This window comes from Vitis riparia, chromosome 12 (genome assembly GCF_004353265.1).
Source record: "Vitis riparia cultivar Riparia Gloire de Montpellier isolate 1030 chromosome 12, EGFV_Vit.rip_1.0, whole genome shotgun sequence".
Taxonomy (NCBI): Eukaryota; Viridiplantae; Streptophyta; class Magnoliopsida; order Vitales; family Vitaceae; genus Vitis; species Vitis riparia.
This window is the reverse complement of record NC_048442.1, coordinates 6,445,304-6,470,378: the sequence shown is the minus strand read 5'-3', so window position 1 is coordinate 6,470,378 and position 25,075 is coordinate 6,445,304. Positions and strand designations below refer to the sequence as shown.

Here is a 25,075-nt window from a genome sequence, read left to right as displayed (position 1 = left end):
TTACGTTAGGCTAGCTCGAATCATTCAAACCTTGACTTTTTAATGACATGTACTTTACACATTATTTTATTATTCAGGTCAAATGTGGGTAGGTACCCAAAATAAAATAAAAAGTGGGTACCAAAAAAACAACCCCCTTGGTCTAATTTTCTTTTTGTTTGTTTGGTCTTCAGCCACACCTACCGTCTTGAAGTTACAATTCTCTGGATCGATCATTCAAGCTACCCGTCTTCCAACCATTCTTCTTCCAAAAAGCAAATGACTTCTTCAAGCAGTCTCTCTATAGCTTCTTCCTCTTCCACCCATCCATGGAAGTATGAAGTCTTCCTTAGTTTCAGAGGAGAAGACACCCGCAAAAGCTTTACTGATCATCTTCACGAGGCGCTTTGTCGATATGGAATCAACACTTTCATGGATGACCAACTCAGGAGAGGCGAACAAATATCTTCAGCACTCCTACAGGCAATTGAAGAATCAAGGCTTTCCATCATCATTTTCTCCGAACACTATGCTTCTTCAAGTTGGTGTTTGGATGAACTTACAAAGATTCTTGAGTGTGTCAAAGTTGGGGGACATACGGCTTTTCCGGTTTTCTATAATGTGGATCCCTCTCATGTAAGAAAACAAACAGGGAGTTATGGAGTAGCATTTACAAAGCATGAACAAGTTTACAGGGACAACATGGAGAAAGTGAGCAAGTGGAGAGAAGCTCTAACTGCGGTATCCGGACTTTCTGGATGGGATTCACGAAATGAGTAATTCTTCTAACTGGATTTCTTTTGTTTTCTATTTGGGTGTTGCTTTTTTTCTTCTTTTTCTTTTTCTAAGCTGGATCTACTTGAATTTCTTTCTGTATGTATTAATCCAACTATTCCTGTTGGTTTATCAAAGAGAAAAGTGATGATGCGAGGATGAGGGTTTTGTAAAATTTCATTTTTAACAACCTGATTAAGGGGTGTAGAGATTATATTAGGCTGAGTTCCATTTTACATCATATCAATGAGATTTGGTCCTCCTTGATCTCAAAAATGACAAGAAGCATAAGGTTGTTTTTGTCTTGTGATTAATGCTTGAACACTTCTTCAAACCCCATTGGATCTGTGCTTTATAAACCTTTCCGAAGGCCCACTGGGATACCCAACCCGGCCCATTAATTAATTGGATCACCATATATGTTTTTTCAGCTTTGGAAATCAATCGTTGTGGCGTCAAAATGCATCCAATAGCTTTTCTAGTGTTCCTAACCCAAGTTCTAAGATGTTCTCTATGCAGACTGCTCAATTGGGAGTGTGTCAGACTGAATAATAGTATCTTGGATTATATAATTTCACAATACATTATTCCTAGCTTCATGTCTCTTCGTTATCGGATACCAAGCATGATAATGGGGTTAACAGTTCGATCAATTTTAGCTTCATCTTGTTGAATTATATCTTGTCTGAGTTCTTATATTCAGTCGGAACAAAGAACAAATCTAAGCACTAGTACTACTATATTTATCTATTTTTCTTTATCCCTTTATGACTTTACAATGATGAACATATGATTGTTTTCAATTTGAATTTCGCAGACATGAATCCAAGGTTATTAAGGAAATTGTTTCCAAGATCTCGAATGAACTAAATGATGCATCCCCATGCAACACGTAGGCTCTAGTTGGAATGAATTCTCATATACAGAACATGGTTTCATTATTATGTATTGGGTCAGATGATGTTCGGATGGTAGGAATTTGGGGCATGGTTGGCATAGGTAAGACTACCATTGCTGAGGCTGTTTATAAGAAAATTCGCACTCAATTTAAAGGCTGTTGCTTTCTTTCAAATGTTAGAGAAAAATCACAAGAAATGGATCTAGTTGATATAAAAAAGGAACTCCTTTCACAAATTTTTGGGGAAGGAAATCTAAATATAGGAATTTTCAATAGAGGAATCAACGTTATAAAAAAAAGTGCTCGACTCCATGAAGGTCCTTATTATTCTTGATGATGTGGATCACCCACAACAATTGGAGGATTTAGCTCGAAATCATAATTGGTTTGGTCCAAGAAGTCGAATTATCATAACAACTAGAGACAAACATTTGCTAGATGAGAAAGTTAAAACATATGAAGTTAAGGAATTAAACAATGATAAAGCTCGTATGCTCTTTTGTCGGCATGCCTTTAAATATAAGCCTCCTACAGAAGATTTTGTACAATTATGTGACCATGCCCTAAATTATACAAAGGGCATTCCCTTAGCCATTAAAATCTTGGGTGATCTTCTATACACTAGAAGAAAAGAGGAATGGGAAACTCAATTGGAAAAAGTTAGAAGAACTGCAAACAAAGAGATTCAAGATGTGCTCAAAATAAGTTTTGATGGATTAGATAAGAATCAAAAGAGTGTATTTCTTGACATCACATGCTTCTTTAAAGGGCAAGACAAAGATTACATCACAAACATATTGAAAAGTTGTGATTTCTTTCCAGAAATTGACATACCTATTCTTATAGAGAGGTCTCTCATAACTATTAATTTAGATAATGAGGTATGCATGCATGATTTGATACAAGAAATGGGATGGGAAATTGTTCGGCAAGAATCTATCCCCGGCAAATGCAGTAGGTTGTGGGTTAATGAGGATGTCATCCATGTATTAACAACAAATACAGTAAGACCTAAACTCACAATTGCTTTTCTTTTTCTTTTTCTTTTTTGTTTCAATTTTAAAATTTTAACTTCAAGCTCATACTCGTCTCTTGGTTCATTGTCAGGGGACTGAAGCAGTTGAAGGCATAGTCCTTGACTTGTCTACTTTAAAAGAGCTACACTTCAGTGTTGATGTCTTTACAAGGATGAACAGATTAAGAATGCTCAGATTCTGTAATGCACAAATACATGATAGCTGGGATTATGCTTGGAAATGGGGAAACTATGATTGGTATAAATATCAGTACCCTAAATGTAAATTGCATCTATATGGGGATTTTAAATTTCTATCCAACAACTTAAGATCTCTCTACTGGGATGGATACCCTTTGAAGTCCCTTCCATCAAATTTTCATCCAGAGAAGCTTCTTGAGTTAGAAATGTGCTTTAGTCGGCTTGAACAACTATGGGTAGGAAACAAGGTATAATTTATATTTTTTGTTTTTCTTTAAATGGATTATAAAGTTCATCAAAGTGGATTTGTTGTATCTAGCCCTTTTTTTCCTCTTTTTCCTTGACAGTCATTCCAGAAGTTGAAGTTCATCAACCTTAGCCACTCTCAACATCTAATCAAAACTCCAGACTTCTCAGGAGCTCCAATGCTCAGGAGAATATTTCTTGTTGGCTGTAGAAGCTTGGTCCTGGTTCACCCATCCATTGGAGCTCTCAAGAAGCTTATTTGCTTGAATTTAGAAGGTTGCAAGAACCTCAATAGTTTCTTGAGCAGCATCCATATGGAGTCTCTTCAAAATCTTACTCTCTCTGGCTGCTCAAAACTGAAGAAATTTCCAGAGGTCCAGGGAGCCATGGATAATTTATCAGAGCTTTCTTTAAAAGGGACTGCTATAAAAGGATTGCCATTGTCCATTGAATATCTGAATGGACTTGCTTTATTAAATCTGGAAGAGTGCAAAAGCCTTGAGTCATTACCGAGCTGCATTTTTAAGTTGAAGTCCCTGAAAACTCTTATTCTTTCAAACTGCTCCAGACTGAAGAAGCTTCCAGAGATAGGGGAAAATATGGAGAGTTTGAAAGAGCTTTTTCTAGATGACACTGGTCTAAGAGAGCTACCTTCATCAATTGAGCATCTAAATGGGCTTGTTTTGTTGAAGCTGAAAAATTGTAAAAGACTTGCAAGTCTTCCAGAAAGCTTTTGTAAGCTGACGTCTCTTCAGACTCTTACTCTCTGTGGTTGTTCAGAACTGAAGAAATTGCCAGATGACATGGGGAGCCTACAATGTTTATTAAAGCTCAAAGCAAATGGAACTGGTATACAAGAGGTACCCACCTCTATTACTCTTTTGACAAAGCTTGAAGTATTATCATTAGCAGGATGCAAGGGAGGGGAATCTAAGTCAAGGAATCTGGCTTTATGTTTGCGCTCATCACCAACAAAAGGATTGCGACCGTCTTTTTTGTCTGTTCTATGCCCCTTGAAAAAGTTGAATTTAAGTGACTGCAACCTATTGGAAGGAGCCCTACCCGATGATCTTAGCTCCTTATCTTGGTTGGAATGTTTAGATCTGAGTAGAAACAGTTTCATCACCGTGCCTAGCCTCAGTCGACTTCCTCGACTCGAAGGGCTCATATTGGAACACTGCAAGAGTCTTCGATCTTTGCCAGAGCTTCCATCAAATATTGAAGAATTATTGGCCAATGATTGCACATTCCTGGAAACCTTTTCAAATCCAGCAAGTGGATATGCATGCGGGAAGTTCAAAAATTTCAACTTCGAATTTTCTAATTGCTTCCGACTAGGGGAGAATGAGCAGAGTGACACTGTGGAAGCTATCTTACGGGCAATTCAGCTTGTTGCATCAATGCCGAAATTTGTGGATCCAAGTTATTCTATTTTCCGTTACCCGGTATGTTATTATTTGTTTGCATATGCTAAGAATTCTTAAAACAAAATTTAATGTCGTGTTAAATAATTGACACAATCCCACAAAATAATCTTGGAATACTAATCCTAGAATATTATTTCTCTACATGCATGCCTCCAACTTTTTCATGATTCAGCGGGCTCTATCTCTTGTCTATGACGCTGTTGTTCCCGGGAGTAGCATTCCAGAGTGGTTCACCCATAAGAGCGTGGGCTGTTCAGTAACTGTAGAGGCGCCTCGACTTTGGTCTTGTACCAGGTTGATGGGATTTGCTTTTTGTTTTGTTTCCCGCCCAAACATCAGCATGGGTAAGTTAGGCCGTTCTGCATATTTTAGTGTGAATGAATCTGGCGGCTTCTCTCTCGACAACACGGCTCCCATGCATTTTTCGAAATCTGACCACATCCGGTTTGGGTATCGATCCCTTATCAGTGCAAATTTCCATCCAAGCATCGACAACATGAAGGTTTCATTTTTTGTATCCAATGATGCCGGCGAAGTGGTGAAAGAGTGTGGGGCTCGTCTGGTATTTGAGCAAGATGCGTTGGGGAATCCATCTTTCCCTTTGGCACCATGTGGCTGGGACGAGATGAACGATGTAAGCTTCAGGAAATGTTATGCTACTTATTTTTAGCCATTAAATATCTTTTGGTAAACTTGTTTTATGTGAATACCATTTTCCATAATCAATGATTCTAATGAATAAAAACGTATTAATTAATTTTATAAACTACTCTTAAATGTTATGTTTTAATTATCTTTATTTAAATATATACAAATTCTAATTGAAACATGTTTTTTTTTTCTTTCATTTTTTAAAAATGTAGAAAAAATAATACTTTCTTTTAATTTACTTTATTGAAGATTCCACCAAAAGTCTTTAGGGAGCATAAAAATAGTTTATTTAAGTTCGATCATTTCATTGTATTAAATGAAAATTACTTTAATTTCTTCAGGGACACGAACCTGAAAGAGGATACACGACGAAAATCAATTATCGATGGTAAACACTTGCTTTTAATATGTTTTTAGTTCTTTTTACTACATTAGCAGTTGTCTAGAAAAAATATAATATCAATGAATTGAATTTTTTAATTTTCATTTTTAAAATCAAATTTTAATTGACTCTGTTCTAATTTAATTGTAGTTTTCTTTATTTCAGCAATGACTTTGAATTTGATAAATAACATATCATTTTATCTTATTTTGATGATCATGTGGACTAATATTTTTTCAATGATTTTATATGATTAAATTCATATTTGTATTAATTGAATGATATTTTGTGTGGTAAGTTGCACCTTTTTGTCTTTAACAAAATAAAAAAAAAATTGAAAGAAATTAAAGAATTATATAAAGGTCAACCAAAGTTTAGTTTTAATAGATATATTATGTTAGAGCAACAGAGTTGGAAGCACACAAACAAGAGAGAACCAATAAAAAATCTAAATATATATATGAGAAAATTAAGATGAGATGTAATAAAATGAATATATATATATATATATATATATGGGGATTAAAATATTATTTTGTATATTAAAATATTAAAATAGATTTTATTTTGTATAGGGATTTATTTACCATTATTTTAATATAATAACCAAAATAGTATTTATAGTGGTGGGAGCAGTTGGCGCTTTTCGTTGGAGGCTAACAGAAGGTAGTCTCCAAACATGGTGGTATAGCTGCACCCAAACTTCTACCGCGTGGGAAGAATTGGATGGAGTGGCAGTCTATAAATAATATTATGAACATGGTGGTATGTTTTTACTGCTACCATTTATTTATTTTAGAAAGGAGTAGGTCCTGACCGCTCTCATACATCTCTTACACCCTTCCTTTACTTCTAGTCTCAGGTTCTCTGATTTGGCACCCACTCCATCTTTTCATTCCCATTTCACTCCCTTTTAAGTCAATTTCTCTATCATTTTTCACTACGTGAAAATGTGGTTTCTATCTGCTGTAAGATGCATTTTCTCTTACTGTTTGATTTCTCTAACAATTTCAAGAACTAATCTCATTCTGGAAACTTTTTATGGGCAGAACTCTCTGTGCATGAAGATTACCGATGTTCTCTATGTGCAAATTAAAGATTTATTTTCATTTCTCTATAAATTTGGGGAACTTCAATGTAATTCCATTTGAATTCTAGACTGCATTGAATTTTCATGTCTCTTTTTCTTGAAATTTAGAATTTCCCTCGCAATGCATGATCCTTAGGACACTTTGGTACAAAAATTAACATCCAATTGGTATTACTCTGGTTATGCAGCAAATTGCATAGTCTATTAATTTGGCAATGTGGTTGCTGCTTGGATATTCCCAGTATTTAGTTTATTGATTTGGTAATCTGGCCGATATTACGTGTCCTTACAATTATTGAAATATGGATAGAAACATTATAAAGGCATCACAAATTTTATTCAGCTCTGCAGTCATAAATCTTCATACTCTTATTTCATGGAAGCACTGATAAGTCTATCCTTTTAAGCACAAGATCTCTAATAACTAAAAGTTTGATAGATGTTGTTCGATTGCTCTATGTTCAGGGGCCTGCAAATGCTTTTGTTTCTACTTGGATCAGAAATCACTGATGCATCTGTTGCTGCAAATGCGTCAAGCTATTCAAATTGAGAATTGCTTGGATTTGAGCAGGTATGCTTTAGTCCCTAGTATTGATTGGTGCTGAGGATTTATGAGACAATCAATTAGTCTCGAACGCTACTTGCTAAGGTTCTGTTAGTCTTCAGATTAAGGCAGTGCGAATGCTTCTCACCTAATTATGTTATCACCCTTCTTGATTCTAGATGATTTGCAGCTACCTCAACATTTTATTCATTGACTGAGGTAGTTGGCAAAGCTCCCCCTTTTTTTTTTAAGAGAAAAAGATTATTCATACACTCTGGTAACATCTATTAAAACAGAAAAAGGTCTGCAAGGGTAGGTTTTCTAATGAAAACATTTGTAAGCTGACGGCTCTTCAGACTCTTATACTCTCTCTGGTTGCTCAGAACTAAAGAAATGGCCAGATAACATGGGGAGCCCACAACGGTTAGTAAAGCTCGAAGCAAATGGAAGTGGTATACAAGAGGTACCCACTGTTGATGGCAAAATCCCAACGTAGCGATTGCAGCCACCAGAAAAAGGAGTTTTGATCAACGCATAAAAGGATCCTTCCTTCTTCCTGCAAAAAGATGTTTGGACAGATTGTCCGGGCACACCCTCCAATGCTTAAGTTAGTATTTTGGAAGTTGATTGAAAGCAATTTCGAAAGCGTTCCTCCACAATTTTTCTATTGCTTACCCCCTTGAGAATTACCTTCGAGCTTATATATAAGGCAAAGAGGGTGTCCTTGTTGGGCTAGCGGGTCCCATGGTCATGATTGCGGCTCATAAGGTGGCGAAACAATCATGACTCTTCCGACGCAATGTGACGGCTGTCAAAAGGGCGTTCAGGCGACGTTTGTCACCTCAATTTATGATTCTCAGTACGTGGGATATGCCAGGCGACCTGAGAAGATTTGTGAGTGTCCCGTCAAGCACGTCCTATATTGAAGATGAGTGATAACTTAAGGGACTTGGTCAAAAGCATTGTCGGGGTTGCTTTCTTGATTTCGTGCAGAAATGGATCCGGCTAATTGAGAGTAAGCTCCGGGCAAAATGCGTCCATGGCTCCGGATATGGATTGGCCGGGGAAGTTGAACAGTGCCCCCACTTCCACCCGGAAGTAAGTGTCGGATGAGGTGTATCCGGAGAAGGTGAATCATCGCCGTACAACATCCCCCGGGTGGAATGAGTGACGCCATGTGTCCGCAGGGGGATTATTCGCGTGTTGGCTGAGAAGGAGCCACGTGGCAGATTTGGGAGGGATCCTACAATGCCCCCTTTTATATCACTTATCTGACCTAGGCAGAAAAGGCGGGATAAAAATGCTGAGTTCTCAAAAATTCCCTCTCCTTTTGGAATGTAGTGACATGTGGCATTTTCTTATTAAGGGCATTTACAACGTGCACCGTATTCGAAAACTCTGTCAGGCGGCATGTCATTTCGAAACTTGGTGTTGTTGGGCTCCCTATCGTTTGGAATTTCCAAGGACTTTGCCCCTATAAATAGTGGGTCAATGCCTTCTAATGATACTTTTCACTCCACTTTAGCTTTCGAGAATTTCTTTGCTACTCCAGAGACTGAGGCTCAGAGCGTGGTGACTGGATTTCAACTTTTTCCAGCAATTTTTTGAAAGGTTTGCCATTTCACTCTCTCTTTCTCTTTCTGCTTGTTGTTTATGATGTCGTTTGCTTATGATTGAGGGAATGGATTGGGTTGGTAGAAACGCACGATAAGGGTCGTTTCTACTAGAATGAGAGGCGTGAGGAAATTATCCCGCTGGGACTGGGTTGCATTTGGCACTGATAGGGCATATTTGGTGTATTTCGGGGGTTTTCAAAGGTTTTTCTACTCATGAGGTTGCTAAAAATGTGATTTTCTCTGGTGGGTTTGCAAGGCATTATGATAAACCTTGGGTTAGGGTTAGCTATTCGGGAGATGAGGTTAGGGTTTATGGGTTTATGGCCTTTTCATGGCGTGATTTGAGTCGACCGCGCTCTGACCAGTGACTTTATGTAACGCAGGTATTGTGCAATTGAAGATGTTTTCAAAGAAAGAAATTATGGCGACTGGTGCGGCAGGGCAGGGCAGTTCAAGCGGACGACTCAAACATACTAAGCTTCTGAGAGAGGGGGAGTTTCGGGAATGCTTCGGTATCCTAAACGGAGTGTACATTCAGTTGTTGGAGGGTGATGTTGTTCCCACTAACAAGTCAGAGGATAACTCCATATGTTTCACCAAGGAACAGTTCAACGCGGGACTCCGTCTTCCGCTCCCCTCTCTCTTCAAGCAGTTTCTCCACTACACGAGAATTCCTCCGGCTTTGATTCATCCCAACGTGGTCCGAGTATTGATGGGCCGCTGCATTCTGGATATGCTATTCAGCTTGGACCTATCCTTGTTGGAGGTCCTCTTTGTTTACACCATCAAGAAGGCGAAGAATGATATCTTCAGCTTGTCTACCAGTATTCCGTCGCTTCAGCTGGTGACTGGCCTTCCTGATTCAACCAAAGGGGCCGCCAAAGGGCACGTGCTAGTTAAGGGTCCGTGGGCGGGCTTGATAGTGCACCCGAAGAAAGAGTTTATTCACAATCGATCACTAAGGATCCTAGGTGGGAATAGGTTCTTTCTTACTTTTTATGTGTTGAGAGTTTGGTTAGTATTGCTAGGTTGCTGACATGCTTTGTTTTCATGGGTATATGTACGGATAAAAGGGGTAAATTGGTCGAATGGGTGGAAAAAGCTTCATTCGACCGGTTGAACAAGCTGTTTGAGATTGCGACTGGCGAGAGGAGCTATCAGACGCTTCTCTCTATGCGGAATCTCCGAGCGGTCACCTAAATATCCCAATCGTACGTCCTCAACATAATCCCAAGGCGGCTGCCCAAGAAGGTGGTGCCCGGAGAACACTTTGTTCTCAAAGATATCCCATTCTACACAGAGGTGCGCGAATATACTGCTTTAGGTGTCCTACCTTTAGGAGATCCTCCACTAGATAATGGAGACTTCTGCATGTTTCTGTGGTGTGCCCATGATCTTTATGGTATGCACATTTTTTTGTTGCAATCCCTATCTGAGGGATTTGATTTTATTGATCTTGGCCATCTGAATTCGGGTAGCTCGCGAATCATAGGAAGCAATTTTTCGTACGTCAAAGAGAGAGGTGTTTGCGTGATTGGCGGGCGTCATTCGTCCTGCCCCCTGTTGGATGACCTAGGATGGTTCAATGTTTTGAAGCTTTTGGTGGCTTCGCTTCTCGCGATCTGGCCAGCGATCAGAACCTGCTATGTAGTGGCTCAAACGTCATCCTCCAGCGTGGAGTATTTATTTGCACGTCGGAATAAATCGTCCATGGATGTGGGAGGTTTCTTGGTGAGAGACTCAAAGAAGGGGGTCCCTGGGCATATGCTCCATTTGAAAATTTGAAGGACATCGTCCATGCTGTAAGACTTTACTTGCAAGACAGCCTGTCCGAATCGCTTCACAAATTCTCTCAAAGTTTCATTTTCTTGCATTTTAATGTTCTGTAAGGTGCTGATGTTTTGCTTATGCCTGGCTGAGCATAGGTACTATCCCACGAAAACTTCGGACAGATCCCGAAAATTGTCAATTGAATTTGTAGGCAGTTGATGAAACCATGAGAGAGCTTGGCCTTGAAGGCTTGCTTGTAAAACTTTGTATAAAAGCATATCATTCCCTATGTTGAGGGGTCATGAGTTGTCGGTAATGCATTATGTGGTCGAAAGAATCGCTAGATCCATCGTATGTAGAGAATTTCGGGATGATGAACCCTCTTGGGGGCTCATATTTGATGATACGAGAGCTAAAAGGCGTGGAGAGCATGTCATCTAGTCGCCTGCTGATGGAGCCCGGAGGGGCTGTGCTTGAGAGGTCTTCGCCAACCCGTGACACTGGCTAGCGGGTGGCATGTCCCTATGAAATGGGCGAATCTGTGAGCCTAGAATGTGCCTCTGGTGATGTGGAGGTATAGGGCCTATTTTTGTTGGGTGTTTGGGGTCCCAATTGTGTGCGCATTGCGTCGGATATTTGAGGTCTTTTCTCACGTTGTCTTTTGGATGAGACTCGAGTGGAGTCTGAACTTTCCTCTCGTCGCACATGACGAGTGGGTATTGGTTCTTCATTAGGCCATGCTCCGTGCGCCTCGAGGGGAGGGCTTGCATCCCTGGGGCATGGAGCTTCTTGGTTGTGACAGGGATCCTGCATCCGCTGATAACGCTGAGGTTCAAAAGAAACGTGGATCCTCAAGACGTCATTTTCTTGCCTGAGTCTCCTTGTCTCTTGGAGCAAGGCTTGCACCTGTCGCTCATTTTCTCGCTGTCGTCTTTCCATATTATTTCGCCATTCAAAGTAATCTTCGTCGCCTCTAGCGGAAGAACGACTCCTTGAAGGTGAATTCATCCTTGCAGAAGGAAGGTTTAGGATTTACTGAGAAGCAAGATTCCCACAGACGACGCCAATGTTGATGGCAAAATCCCAACGTAGCGATTGCAGCCACCAGAAAAGGAGTTTTGATCAACACATAAAAGGATCCTTCCTTCTTCCTGCAAAAAGATGTCTGGACAGATTGTCCAGGCACACCCTCCGATGCTTAAGTTAGTATTTTGGAAGTTGATTGAAAGCAATTTCGGGAGCGTTCCTCCACAATTTTTCTATTGCTTACCCCCTTGAGAATTACCTTCGAGCTTATATATGAGGCAGAGAGGGTGTCCTTGTTGGGCTAGCAGGTCACATAGTCATGATTGCGGCTCATAGGGTGGCGAAGCAATCATGACTCTTCCGACGCAATGTGACAGCTGTCAGAAAGGCGTTCATGCGGCGTTTGTCACCTCAATTTATGATTCTCAGTACGTGGGATATGCCAGGCGACCTGAGAAGATTTGTGAGTGTCCTGTCAAGCACGTCCTGTATTGAAGATGAGTGATAACTTAAGGGACTTGATCAAAAACATTGTCGGGGTTGCTTTCTTGACTCCGTGCAGAAATGAATCCAGCTAATTGAGAGTAAGCTCCGGGCAAAATACGTCCATGGCTCCGGATATGGATTGGCCGAGGAAGTTGAACAGTGCCCCCGCTTCCACCCGGAAGTAAGTGTCGGATGAGGTGTATCCGGAGAAGGTGAATCGTCGTCGTACAACATCCCCCAGGTGGAATGAGTGATGCCATGTGTTCGCAGGGGGATTATCCGCGTGTTGGCTGAGAGGGAGCCACGTAGCATATTTAGGAGGGATCCTACACCCACTTCTATTACTCTGTTGACAAAGTTTCAAGTATCAACATTAGCAGGATGCAAGGCAAGGGAATCCATGTTAAGGAATCTGGTTTTATCTTTGCGCTCATCACCAACAGAAGGATTGCCACTGCCTTCTTTGTTGGGTCTATGCTCCTTGAAAGTGTTGAATTTAAGTGACTACAACCTATTGGAAGGAGCCTACCCAGTGATCTTGGCCCCTTGTCTTCATTGGAACGATTAGATCTGAGCAGAAACGGTTTCATTACCGTGCCTAGTAGCCTCAAAAGGCTCATAGTGGAACAACACTGCAAGAGTCTTCAATCATTGCCAGAGATTCTTGGAAACCTTTTCATATCCATCAAGGGCATATGCATTGAATCAGCAGAGTGACACTGTGGAAGCTATTCTACGGGGAATTCAGCTTGTTGCATCAATACAGAAATCCAGAGCTCCAAGTGAGCATTCTAATATGGTGTTAAATAATCGATGCAATCCCACAAAATAATCTTGGAATACTAATCCTAGAATATTATTTCTCGACATGCCTCCAACTTTTTCATGATTCCTAGTAACCCTGGTCTATCTACTTAGTATATATAACATTGTTGTTTATGGAAGTACCATTCCAGAGTGGTTCATCCATTAGAGCATGGAGTGTTCAGTGACTGTAGAGCTGCCCCCCACATTGGTATAATACCAAGTTGATGTGATTGGCTGTTTGAGCTGTTTTCAACGCAAACATTACCATGGGTGAGTTGGGCGAGTTTTTATGTTTAGTGTGAATGAATCTGGCAGCTTCTATATCGACGACGGGGCTTCCATGCATTTTTCAAAAGCTGCTTACATCTGGTTTGGTTATCGACCACTTGCTGACCTCTTTTGGGGCTCTGGTGGTTCATTTAGAAACCAGAGCAACACTTTGAAGGTTTCATTTTCTGTATCCAATAGTGAGGGGAAAGGCTTGAGAAAGTGGGGTTCGTGTAGTATATGAGCAAGACGAGAAATATGGGGAATGGATCTTTCCTTTTGGCACCCTGTGGCCGGGAGAAGGATGAATCAGGAGGCCATCTTTTCAATAGGCCTCGATATCCTGTACTCCCCATATAAGCTTCAGGAAATCTGGTCCTGATTTTTTCATTCCTCAATTGGTTAAAATAAAGGGGAATTTATGTAACCATACACCAAGGGGTAAAATTTTGCCTTTTGGAAACTTTACTTTTTACTTTTCAAATTCAATGGATTTTGTGAAAAATAAACCATGTTTCATACACTGTAATAGTGATATTGAGGGCCCTTCCAAAAATACCCTCATACACTTTGACATAATCAATTACTCAGAAAAGTCATGTTCCACTTAAGCCAATGACATGGCTCATATGACATGTAGACACTCCACGTGGCAATATTTAAAAAAAAATATTTACTAAAATATAATAGTGAGATTTACCCAAAATCATTTCTTCTGTGTTGAATCAAAACCCTAAATCCTTTCTTCTTTCTTTGAACCAAACCCCCCAAATCCCTTCTTCTCTCTTGAACCAAACCATAACTCCAAAAACCCATATTTTTTCACTTTCTTTCACAACGACAATTCGCGAGGGGAGCTTGCAGTGAAAACAGAGAGAGGTGGTCCGAGCTGAGAGGAGCTTTCCCAGGTACGAATGTAATGGATTTATGAGTTAATTTGGGTTGGTATTGTTGCTTGTTGAGATCTTTGATAGAAAATTGGGTAATTTTTTAAAAATATCACTGAGATTTCGGTATTAATGGGTATTTTTTACCCATTTTTCAGGAAAAAAAAATAAATACGGGAAATGTCACTGAAACTAGTGAGGTTGTAAGTTTGTAATTGTCAAAAAATAAAAATAAAATTCTAGGGTTTGAGCTATAGGTCTTAAAAAGAGGCTTTGATGGAAATAAAAGGAAAATTTGATTAATTAAAGAAATAGTGTATTTGAACTCCACTTACCAGTCCAGCCCGCACACGCACACAGATCCACAATTTGAGGGCAAAGGTTGTGGTTTTCAACGTGGCTCAAAAATCGTGGATTTATGGTCTGTAGAATTTAAATCCAATGGCACAAAAGCAATCAATTTAAAGAAATGGTGTATTTGAACTCCACTTACCAGCCCGCACACACACACAGATCCACAATTTGAGGGCAAAGGTTGTGGTTTTCAGCGTGGCTCAAAAATCGTGGATTTAGGGTTTGTAGAATTTAAATCCAATGGCACAAAAGCAAATAGAACCCTAGAATAGATCCAGAAAACACAAGGAGCAACAAAACAAAAGCATTTTTTTTTTTGGTTTTCCTTGGGAGTTTTGATGGATTTCTCTCGGAAATCAAACAAGGATGAATTTTCCGGAAAATCAAATGGGGGATGGATTTTCTTGGGAAGCAAACTGGGGTTGAAAAGAAATATTAATAACATGATTAGATTAGTACCTGCGAGGATTGAGAGTGGCAGAGGAAAATAGGGCATGATGCTTGCCTGGAGAAGAATTCAGCAAAGGAGCTTCTTGATGCCTCACTCGTGGTGGCCATCTTTTGTTTGTTTTTTAGATATAGTATAGAAATAAAAAGGAAACAAATCATAAGAACAATATTATAAATCAAAATTATTAATTATTAATTATAAATAATTATTAATTATCCATCTTTATTTTGGTTAAATCAAAATTTCAGTTTTTATCAGTAATATTTTATAAATTAAAATTAATTTGATAAGATAAATTATTAATAATATTAATTATTTAAATAAATTAATGATAATAGAAAATTTTGTTACCATATATTTTTAATACAAATGTAGAAATTTTTTAAATGGTAGGTTACTCTTTTCTTTCAGTAGTTTTGTAACTTCATTAATTTTGTAAACATTGGTCTTTTTGTTGTTTGATGGATATTGTAGTTTAAAATGTGAAATGGTCTCTATTTGTTTATGTAGATTTGTTTCAGTTATGACAATTCATCTTGATGGCGCTAACTTCATGGGTCATATGAAGTGAATTGTAGGATTACGTACTTTTTAGTGAAACAGAGGTTTGAGGACTATGATTTTTATTGAATTGGATTTTGATATGTCATATTTTCTTTTATAGCTATTTTTGTAACCATATCAATGTTGGGGCCACCGATCTTGTTGTTTGTTGAATAAAGTAGTTTAAAACAATATGGCTTTTATTTCTCAATATAAAAAAATATTATATTTTAATTTACAAAAAAATCAAAATTTACATTAACTGTTATATATATATATATATATATATATATATATATATATATATATATATATATACAAAAACTAACCTTGTTAATACTGGAGCTTATATGTTACAAGAACTTTTTTTCTCAAAACTGATTGGTTGACAAAGAAAATTCCAATATTATCTTCATTTATTTAAAAATAATTTAAAATGCATGCACTTTTTAATTTATGATTTAATTATTCCCAAAAATAGCCCTTTACTTGTCATGTCATCCTAATCCATTGACAATTAGAATCCTTTGTATAAATATTTCCATTCTTTTTAGATATTTATTATTATTATTATTATTATTATTATTATTATTACTTTATTATTTTATTATTTTATTATTTGGGAATTTTTTTTCTCTAGAAACATTATAAAGTAAGAATTTGAAAAAAAAAACAGAATTTATTATAGTATTAATACTATAATAAGTTAAAAATAGATTCATATTCTTGATAATAAATAAACCAATAATAAATTTCTATTTATTATATAATATTAATAATTGTTTAATATAATAATGAATAAAATTTGTTATTAGAGTTTTTCAATAATAAATTTGTTATAATATTAAAACAATTATATATTACGAGTTTATTCTTTATTATTTAATAAACAATCTTATTACTTTTTGAATTGGTAATTATGATTAAATATGATTTGTTTGACAATATTTCCTAAACTTTTAGAAAACTAAAATAAGAATCCTATAAGGTGTTTGTTTCTAGAGGAAAAAAAATCTTAAATAATAAAATAATAAAAATAAAAAAATCTAAAATAATAAGGAAACATTTATATGGAGGAGTGTAGTTGTCAATTGATTTGAATAACATAAAAAATAAAATGACATTTTTTGGAATAATTGGATAACTCAATGCATGTATTTCAAATTATTTTTAAATAGATGAAGATAATACTAATTTAAAATATTTGGGATTCTTTTTACCATATATTTTCTTATTAGTGAATCAAATCCCACTTTTCCCTAAACTATATTGATTTGGTTAGATGAGTATGTAACTTTGAGCCATACCATTTGTTTAATTGGCTGACCCACTAAATGCACATTGTCTATTTTTTTTTTTTTTTGCAGTGGTTATCATAGTGGGTGACCCTATATATAACAATTTCACCCTTATTGATAACCATATTATTGAAAGGCTAGAGGAAATCGATCTCAATGATTTTCATTTACATGATGTAACAAAATGTTTCCCATTTCTTTGTTAATATATGTTATATTTGTGTAATAATTATGATGAATGTATATCGGAACACTATATTCACGTTCACATCTCTTTAACATTTAATTAATTTATTAATGAATTATGGTTGTTTAATGCAATGATAATATGAACATACGGTGTCGTTGTTCTGGCCGTAGATTCCTCTCTGGAATCCATTTGCTCTCAGAAGTGAAGAAGGGTGTAATAAGAGAACTTGGTTTTGGTGGGCTATTGCAATTAGATTGTAAGGAGGTTAATTTAGATTTATGTTTTTGGTTGATAAAAAACACAAACATTGATTATTCCCAACTCAAGTTATTTGGGGGTAAGAAGGTTTCTTTGACATGTCGTGATGTTGGGATAACGATGGGCATTCCACATAGTGGAAGAAAGTTAATTGTTGAGAAGGCAAGTGTTAAAGCTAGTCAAATGCCGAGTTTGCAAGATATAGAGTCAATGATGGTTGGCATCGATGATATGGAGGAATTTAAGTGAGTCTTCTTGATTTTCGCTTGTGCAACCTTATTGGCACCCACATCTCGTTCGGAAGGTAGTCACTCGTTATAGTATACACCCCGAGAGCAGTTACTTGGGAACATAAATTGGGGAGAATATGTCTTAGAATTTTTTATTCAAGCTATACATGAACATAGGAGGAAGGAAAGTGTTTGGATTAAAGGGTGTTTGATGTTTCTACAGGTAACTTTTTGTCTTATTTATAAGTATATGTCCATGTATTAGATATTCAATAATGGTTATACACTATCTTGGTCATGATGTTACCACTAATTATGTCTTATATAATGCAACAGATATTCTACTTTTCAATATCTAATTTTCCAACCATGTATGTGGAACTTACCACTCCTCGCATTGCTGCATGGAATGATTTTTTGGTCAAGCAACGCATCAAGTTGGAGTTAGAAATGCTTGGAGGATTTGGCAAAGTTGAGGTATAATTAGCTTTTAGTTATATTAAGATAGTTGATTACCATTGTAATTAGATTATTGGGATGACAATTTACATGTTTTGCAATGATAGTTGGTTAGCACATCGACGGAGCAAGATGAAACAGAAAAAAAATAAGGCTCCTGCAGTTGATGACCCAGTTGACCCAGATGAGAATGAAGACTTTGATGTAATCCTTCATACCTAATGACTATGAATAGTAACTTATATTAAGGCTTAGTTTAAATATATGTCATTTAATGTTCCTTCATTATGTTTGACTTAGGTTATTTGTGCTCGCATGGAGGCAACACAACGTCAAATCACTGATGCACAAAGTCATCTTAATAGTCTTATTGCATCATACAACCGTGACGTGAAAGTGTTGAGGACTCGTTTCACCTCTTCACACTATCGCATAGATGAAGGCCAACCATCAAATTTTCATGAACATGTTAATGAAAGTGGTGCACCATTTTATACAAATAATCCACAGCATTCACCTGTTCATTCTGGTGGTCAAAGAAGATCTTCTGAAGATGACCTTGGATGTACAAATGAAGGGGTGTCAGAAAGACCCAACATAGAAGATGGTGTGTTCTTTTCAAACGAGGATCCCCTTCACCCTGGGCCACACAATATGTTGGTGTTAGTGCAATCATGCATGAACACCAATGTGGATGTAGCACCACAAGCCTCAGAAGAAATATGACCACGAAGAGTAAAAATGAAAGTACGTCGTCATAGACAATGAGCAGTTGCGTGCAAGTCACCTTTTGTACAATTATGTGTATCAAAATATAAAAGGTTGACGGAGGAAGAGACACATGTTGCCGACTATGTGTTTGATGAGTCAAAAGATCCTAGGTTAGTCCCAAATCACACGTTTAGCAAGTATTGTTCTTAAAAGACTATGATTATGGATTTGTCTAGAAAACAAAAAAAATTACTCACGTCTTGTGTTTCATGTGATTAATAGTGAGATGCTTTGTGCATATGGTGGCTATGGCGTGACACGAGAACAACTTCAATGCTTAGTAGGGGAGAGCTTCATTGATATTCCGGTAAGGTTTATGATAAATAAGAAAAAATACCTTCATCTTTCCATTGATCATTTTAACTAATGAAGAGGCATTATGTAGGTGATTTCCATGTTTTGCCGATACATGAATGCAAAAGAAGAGAATCCTTCTCACAGACACTTTTTTAATCCATACTTTGGGGTGAGGTTTTTTCCTCGAGTACACCAAATCTTATCCCTAATATAAGATGCATGTATAGTTTTAGTCATACATTGTTACTATAATCTCAACAACTTTTTAAAGGAAATATGTGGTTCAATGAGCAAGTCTACCTCAAAATCAACACTCAATAAAAGATTAGGTAGCTATTGTGTTAATCTTGAATGTTGCAACCAGGTAATGCTTGACTATTGTATTGATTACATAGATTGATGACAATTTTTTAATAATTTCGAATTTATATTTCAAATATTTAAGCCTTCATTGTTGTTGTGATGATTTTCTGTTTTGTAGTTTTATATCCCCTTATTCCAATTTAATGAATAGGTCATCATGGTAATCAATTTGGAGGCTAAAAGAGTGGATCTACTTTCATCATATAATAGCATTCAACGTGTTCACTTTGTTAATGAAGCTTTCAAAGTAGTTGGATGTATGTCGCAATTATTAAAAAATTCCTTCAAACGGAATAATGTGAATATAAATAATTTACATCCACAGTATGCAAATATCGTTGGCGATCCAAAATTGTTAGTTACATTTTTTTTTTCGTGTATTCATTTTCAATCCTAATTGGGTCCTATGTTAATAACATGTCACAAATCATACTTGTTATTGCAGATGTCATACTGGGATGTATGCTATTCTCTATATGCAACATTGGGATGGAAGTGGTCTTAATAGAACCATTAATTCTGTAAGTTGTTAAATATGATGTTATGTTTTTATTTTCAAATGTACATGTTAAATGTTACCGGGATGTAGGGTTTAACATAAGTTTAATGTGTAGGAACACATGAGCCTTGAAAGATTGAAATTTGCAACTCATATGGTTCTTGATAGCGAAAACGAAATTGGTGAAATGGTTACAGCTAATATTTGGTCAACCAACGATGCAGAATAGTATTGGGTAACCTTCACAATTAATTTCTTTTGTTTTATTTCATTCAATTTTTTAACTATACATTCAAATTTAAACTTCAACTTGGTCATCGATAGTGAATAATAGATTTTGAGGCTATGTCATGTCTTTTTTATGGTACAATAGAAGGGATAAGTTATCAAGACTGCTTCCAATGCATGCATGGTTCATTTGACTACCAAGTTAGGTGTTATCTCCTCCCTATATATATAAAACTATAGTAAATGACATTTTTATTTTTTAAGGTTATATTATTTACAATTTCTTTATGCTTCCATAAATTGTTTGTGTTATTCCATATAACCTGTTTAAATCAGTTGATAATATTGTAATGACATGGTCTGGTTGCTTAAACTTATCCCCAATTTTCTATGTTTATGTATAATCATGAGCTAATTATTAGATAATTCAACAACCCTGTAAACCAATTTGGTCAAATGGCTGTATTTTCTGTTTAGCTGAAAGAATCCTTGTTACCATCTTATTGTGGGTTTGGCTGTCTCACATCTATAAAGCAATTGATACTAAACTTAGTTTAGAGTGATTTTTGATGGTTAGGCATTTAATAAGACAAAGGATGACTTGTTCCTGCATTAATATTTCCTAGGGGAGTGTTGTGGAAGGAACCCTCTAAAAGAATAAGTTCCTTCATTACTCATAAGCTTTATAGGTTTTTATTATGTTTTATTTACATCTTGTGGTTAACTGTACTTCTCTTATCTTTAGGAGGTGACTGATAAGCTAATTGAGGAGGATGAATTTGATGCAGATCAAAATGATGCATTTAAGGTGATCTGTAATTGATGATATGCATGTAACTGATTGCTCTTGCATGTAATTAACCATACCATGAACTTAAATTGTTTTGGTTGCTCAGAATTTTGTCAAAGACAATGTCCGAGAGGCAAAAAAAAAGCCAATAGACAGGTATTTTATAGCAGATACCAATCATTGCAATAGTTTTGGTCTTGCACATAAATTTCAAATATGTTGAGTACTTGTCAATTCCTTTTCTTGTAAGCTAGAGAAGCCCGGAAAAAGGCCTTGCAGAAATGAGTTAGTAGACTAAAGTAGCATTTGAAAACATGAAGTTTAACAAGTTCTACTCAGTCCAGACCGATGATACTCCTGACATATCAAATGTTAAGATACAATTTATTTTTTCTTTTGCAAAAGCTAATATTATTAACACCGCCTAATTAAAAGAAGGTGCACAAATGTACACAAGAAGTTTAGAAATTAGACATAAAGGCAATTAGATTGAGAGATTAACAAAAGCACCTCTCTATAATCATCAAGAGCCCAACCAATCAACACAATCTAATATGGACAGTCATGTTAAAAGCCAGAGAGAGCATAAGAAAGAATTTGTTAGAGTTTGTTCCGATTATTCTTTATTGACAAAAACTTTAAAATGTTAAGGTACAATTTTGAACATCTCTTCTATTGAAAGAACATAATATCTTCGACACTACTATTTTTGTTTCTCCATATGAGACTATTGATAGCCTATGAATCTTGTGCATTTTGAAGCTGGCCTTGATGCGATATTCAAGATCATGGTGTATTGCTATAAGTCGTTCCCTACATAAATAGTCAAAAAATAATCTCTTCATGGAATATATGTTTAATTTATTTATCTGTTCCATGCTAACATAACATGTCTGCTATTTTTAATATCAACAAACTGATCGCCCAAAAGCTTTGTCATTATGTGGCCATTTTTTTTCCTTGGTATCCAAATGGATCAATATGACACTATTTCTAAATGGTTTGACTTTTACTTAGCTAATTAAGTTGAGTTTTTTCTGTTGAGTCACCTTGTTTTCACTTGGCCATGGTTTATTGAGGGTATGTTTTGCCATCCATTCTGTGAATAAGTACAAAAAATAGTTGATTGGTTGTAGCATATCAATGAATTTGGCCTCTTCTATTAGAGCAGACACTTGTTAATGAATGCTAATTGCATTATCTTATTTGTGCCCTCTCTACATATTTTTCAGGAAATAAGTATGAATCATTAATCTTTAAATAGTAATTATTGTTGTTTGGAATGCCTTTCAGGCACCGTTTATAAACAGGTATTATGGGAAAGCTCATGAAGTTCTGTGATTGGGCTCATCAACCACCAGTATTTCTACTGCAAAAGATGCCAATTGGTTTGCATTGGGGACTATAGCTAGCTATTGATTCTAGGATATGTTTCATGATGAAAGTTCATAATGGAACCCTAAATGTGTGCTAAATCTGGTGGTTCTTTCTTGGTTTCTCAAGTTTGTCTTACCTTTCCAATTTATGTACTTTGTTAGAAGTTCTAATTTTGTCCCATAAACATTATTTCTTGTATTCCCAAAAGGTTCAATTCTGCCAATGCCATGAAATACAAATAGTTATTGATCATTTATGGAGGTTTAAATGATTGTGGATGATATAAGCATTTACAAAACGAAATTGCATACTCATGCAGCGTTTGACATGATGGAAAATATCATACTAGTAATAAATCTTTGTTTAGCAAGGTGATTAGCTTCTATGTGTAGCTATCAGAGTAATAAAGCCATAGAATTTTATATTTATGGATGATTTTTAAAAATAATTATTTTTAATGATATGGGTGATTTTTTTCCAAATTGAATTAAATAAACTTATACTACTATTTTTGTGGAAAAAAATTGGAGTCCATGCGCATTTTTTGTCAATTGTGAAAGTTTTTTTTTAGCATTTTTAATAATTTAATGATACATTTTTTAAAGTATTTAAAATGTCATAAAATATGTTTTAATATACATATTTTTAAATTTTAAAATAAATCTCTTAAATATATTAAATCAATTAATGCTACTTTTCTTATAAAAATTTAATAAATATTATATTTATTTATACTTATATCAACTACATTACAGTTATTTGATAAATATTTGGCCATTTTATGTCAAAGAGAACAAAAACTTGAAAAACTTTTGTTGCATTTGATTTGATTGTACCACAGTGGACAATTAATAACTAGAGGTCAACATATTACCAATATTTATGATGCACCTACCACATAATAACTTCACATTCACTCCACATAATGATAGTCTCCAATTGTAGGCTTGTAGAAGACTTCATTCACATTGTTTCATCTCATCCAATTTTAGTGACTTGTAACTATGCACTCATTATGGAACATTAAATGCATGTATGTACTAGCTACATCTCTTGCACAGGCGGACCTCCATTCCAACTTCAACCATTTACTCAGTTTGGTTGACATCACATCCTCAACAACTCATATTCATTCCCATGTACACCTCATATTCTACTACCTATACACGTTGCACATCACAACCTCCCTCTTCCACCCACCCATTCCTCCATTGTAGTTAATCTACCATTTCACTCTAAGATTTTCACTCGCATAATCGTCAACAGTTTGCTACAATAACAACAACAATAAGGTTTGTTTTTCATTATTTTCTGCACATATTTTCTCTTGGTTGTGGCAACCACTCTTTTGGGAGTTGCTTGAATTCCTTTTTAAGCTATTTGTGGTTGGCTTGGATGCAATGAATTGAAACTTTTCATCTCTAACTTCCATCACTGAATTTTTAAGAATATGTCATGCCATTACAAGGACTAAACATCATGTCGCCTAAAAAAAAGGTTAGACATGGCTCAACGTCAACTGTACTTGAGGAAGTCCAACATGACCCTTTCATGCCTCGCCACCCACCTGATGAGCACGAATGTGATAAGCTCATAGCAAAACGACCTAATTACTGTTGAGCATGTCATACTCATTGCTGGGTTTGAAGAACATGGCGTTGCTGAGTTACTAGATTTTTACAAATTGAGACCATTTATACAGCTAACTCAAAAATGTTATCCAATTCCTGTGCAAGCATTCTACAGCAATATCAAAAATGTTGACGAGGAGAAATATTCATTTCACACTTCATTCAAGGGAGTTGTTGTGCGAGTTTCCCCATCCTTATTGGACGCACCTTCTCTCTGGAAACACCCAAGAAAGCTGTTAACTTTTGTATTCCAGAGATTGATATAAAGGCAATGTCAGACACAATAACAAAGGAATTATGCGGCCATTCTTTTCAGTTGGGTACAAGCGTTGAACATAGATCTCTACTTCTAAAATACAGGATTCTAAGTCTGATATTGTTTCATACTGTCTTGAATAAGAAGGGTCATCTCAATGAGCTTACACTATATGTTCTGCATATTCTGTTCCACATGGCATGTCACAGTAAAATTAATTTGCCCGCACTTATTTGTCATAACATGATAGAGGCACGGCGTAGTAATGTGAGCATACATGCATTACCATATGGTTCAACTGTTTGCTTGCTTTTACAAAATACAGGTTGAATTTCAAGACACTGCCTTATGAGTCAATCCCGCACATGCAACCTATGCGCATGAAAATATCGATAGACAAACAAACATCATCCTCTTCTTTGCGTAGGTCAACTAAACGTTCTCAGCTTGGGGATATTTACGCAATGTGCAAATCAATGAACAATCAATTGAAGATTGTGCATCAACAATGCGATCGTTCCATTGCAGCATGGAAAGCATTGCACCCTGATGCTCTACCTCCTACGCCATCACAGACAGATGACGAGGAAGATGGTGATGATGATGGTGGAGATGAAGAAGATGAAGATGCACCGACTGATGGAGAAGAGTAACCTTAGTTTCTAACCGTCTTACAACCAAATGCGTATGTGTGCGCACAACATTTTCATGGATTTTGTAATAAGTTTATAAAATCTCATTCTCAAACAACTTCTTAACTCCTTTTACTTTAACGCTTTCCAATGCTTATCGATATGCATGCTTTCATTAATCATCAGTAAACTTTATACTCTCTTGCACCAATTGTCAACACTCTATGCAATATTTATGTGTAAATGTGATGCTAGTTATGAGGTTGGTTTAAGTTATTTTGAATGTTTGAATGACATTTTGCCTATTTTCCAATCTTAGTATGTATTGACTCTATATTTTAGGCTTCAACACATATGAAGCAATTCTCCATACATTTTATTT

General features: G+C 36.3%; 1 pseudogene; it reads left to right on the top strand.

The window, feature by feature from the left end:
* The first annotated feature begins 239 nt into the window (after nt 1-239).
* LOC117927191 lies at nt 240-22,442 on the top strand (annotated as a pseudogene).
* The last annotated feature ends 2,633 nt before the right edge of the window (nt 22,443-25,075 follow it).